Below are 3,268 nucleotides of genomic sequence, written 5' to 3' on the forward strand. Positions count from 1 at the left end.
TTAAGTCAAAAGCAAACCACAACAAAACTTGGTATGTTGCATGACAGAGAGCAAAACAAAGCCCAAAGTATGAGGAACATGAGCACAATGATTTTCTCTGACTTTGGGTTTGACATCAATAAAGGAATCAGATACAGAATACTTGAGAGATCCTTGGTGCTCTCTGAGCTTGTTCATTTTCTTGCAGACATTTCATTACCCAAACTAGGTAACCTGCTCAGTTACCTAGTAATACTTGGGGTATTGTTTACTTGATTATTGGTCTGATGTTAACATTGGAGTTGATCTATGCTGATCTGGGTGCCGATTGCTGGTGGAGAGGTGCTTGTTAATGTCTTTTCAATAGACACATAGACATTAACAACATCTAGAGATCATGGCATCCGGCCCTCTCAATTCCTGGAAAATAGATGGGGAAGAAATGGAGGTAGTGACAGATTTTATCTTCCTGGGCTCCAAGATCACCACAGCCAAGAAATTAAAAGTCGTTTGCTCCCGGGGAGGAAAGCTATGGAAAATCTAGACAGCATATTAAAAAGCAGAGACATCACCCTGCCAACAAAATCAAGGCCATGGTTTTCCCAGTTGCAATGTATGACTGTGAAAGTTGGACCATAAGAAAGGTTGAGCGACAAAGAATTGAGGCCTTTGAACTATGGTGCTGGAGAAGACTCCTGTGAGACCCCTGGACTGCAAGGCGATCAAACCGGTCAGTCATAGACGACACCAACCCTGACTGCTCTTTAGAAGGCCAGATCCTGAAGTTGAAACTCAAGTACTTTGGCCACCTAATGAAAAGGAAGGACTCACTGGAGAAGGGCCTAATGCTGTGAAAGATTGAGGGCAAAAGAAGAAGGGGACGACAGAGAATGAGGTGGCTGGGTGGAGTCACTGAAGCAGTAGGAGTGAGTTTAAATGGACTCCAGAAGATGGTAGAGGACAGGAAGGCCTGGAGGAACATTGTCAGTTGGGGTCACGATGGGTCGGACATGACTTTGCAACTAACAACAACAATAGACCATGCAAAAGGGACTATCACCTAGATCAGTGGTGGCGAACCTATGGCACGGGTGCCAGAGGCGGCACTCAGAGCCCTCTCTGTGGGCACGCGCGCCGTCGCCCCAGTCCTAGGCCTTCAGCTGGGTTTTATAAAATCTTTTCGCTTTAGGCCTCTGCCGCCGGGTGCAAAAAAAAAAAAAAAAGGTTCAATCAGTCAATTTCAACTTCTCATGGGAAAAAAAAGATCTTGCAAAGTTGGAATTGATTGATTGAACTTTTTAGTCCCACCCAATCTGCCGTTACCACTGCAGCCATGCCCACCCAACTGGCCACACCCAGCCAATGGGCCACACCCACCCGGCACCCGACGATGCAAAAGTGGGTTTTGGGTTGCAGTTTGGGCACTCGGTCTCTAAAAGGTTCGCCATCACTGACCTAGATCAAAAATACGCAAAAAGACCCAAGCACTTCTCCATCAGCAATCAGCACCCAGAAAAGCATAGATTAACTCCAAGGTTAAAATCAGACCAACAGGCAAGTAAACAATACCCCAATCAAGAAACTGTCAATAAAGCCAATAGCAAACAGCCCAATCAAAGAATCTCTAAGACCATCCGCACCAACACAGACAGGCAAGCCACTAGCAAGAGCAAGAGCAATTAGACTTATATACCGCTTCACAATGCTTTACAGCCTTCTCTAAGCAGTTTACAGAGTCAGCACATTGCCCCCAACAATCTGGGTCCTCATTTTACCAACCTTGGAAGGATGGAAGACTGAGTCAACCTTGAGCCGGTGGGACTTGAACTGCCAAATTGCTGGCAGCTAGCAGTCAGCAGAAGTAGCTGCAGTACTGCGTTATAACCACTGCACCACCTCTGCTCTATAATATAGAGTAGAACAGGGGTCTTCAAACGTGGCCCTTTTATGACTTGTGGACTTCAACTCCCAGAATTCCTCAGCCAGGCATGCTGGCTGAGGAATTCTGGGACTTGAAGTCCAAAAGTCCTAAAAGGGCCAAGTTTGAAGACCCCCTGGAGTAGAATATACATTAGAACAGGGGTCCTCAACCGAGGCAACTTTAAGACTTGTGGACTTCAACTCCCAGAATTCTTCAGCCAGCAAAGTTAGACTAGAATATAAACTGACAGCAAACCCCACTCCTTACTAGCACTGATGATGTTACCTAGTTTGGGTAATGAAATGTCTGCAAGGAAACAAGCAAGCTCAGAGAGCACCAAGGATCCCTCATGTCAACCCTGAGCTGCAAATATTCTCCTTTATTAGGAAGAGAATACTTTATACAGATTCTTTACGATGCATTTCTTTGCTCCTGAGGGATCTTCATGAGCAAGACTTGAATCCCTCTTATATTACATGCTTCAGAACAGTAACTAGTTCCATTGCCTATGAGAGGTTGCTTCTGTGTTCATTGCCATAACATGTTATTGAAGACAAAGACAGAGACATTGAAGAGGTACATCCATGAGCCAAGAAGATGAGGCATCTTCTCAAAAGCCCTGAGAATGGAGAATGTTATGCTTCCCAAGCACTGAATTAAGAGGTAATATTTTAACAGATGCTTTTGCTTTGCTTGATTTGTAGGCATAATGAAACACAGTTTAACCATCTACAAAATGGCTTCTACCAGCAGAAATTAAAATGAGACAATAGCATAACATCATAACAATGATATGAATACTTTTATATGTAGATTGCAAGGGGTGAAATTGTTAGGCATCAAAAATAAGGGAATAAAATTTGGTAGTTCTTTTTTTTTCCAATACTTTTTTCAGTATTGGAGTACCACAACTTCTGGAGGCAAGTTGTTCCACTGATTAATTTTTTTCACTGTCAAGAAATTTCTCCTTAATTCTAGGTTACTTCTATCTTTGTTCAGTTTCCATCCATTGTTTCTTGTCTTGCCTTCTGGTGCTTTGGAGAATAGCTTGACCCCCCACTTGTTTGTGGCAGCCCCTTAAATATTGGAACACTGCTATCATGTCATCCCTAATCCTTCTTTTCATTAGACTAGATGTACCCAGTTCCTGTATGTATTTTAACCTTCAACCCCCAAATCATCTTTATCTGTTCACATTGATTCTGTTAACATTCCTCTGTTCCCATTGATTTTAGGTAAAAAATATTGAAAGAGAATTTGAACCCATCTCAGAAGAACAGTCTGGAGAACATTGAGCAAAGGTGAGATAATCAAAATATCATTGTCCAGAAACAGATCTTTGCATGTCCACAAGGATGAATTGTTTTT

Source organism: Protobothrops mucrosquamatus, unplaced genomic scaffold (assembly GCF_001527695.2).
Source record: "Protobothrops mucrosquamatus isolate PMUCROS unplaced genomic scaffold, P.Mucros_1.0 scaffold355, whole genome shotgun sequence".
NCBI classification, from domain to species: domain Eukaryota; kingdom Metazoa; phylum Chordata; class Lepidosauria; order Squamata; family Viperidae; genus Protobothrops; species Protobothrops mucrosquamatus.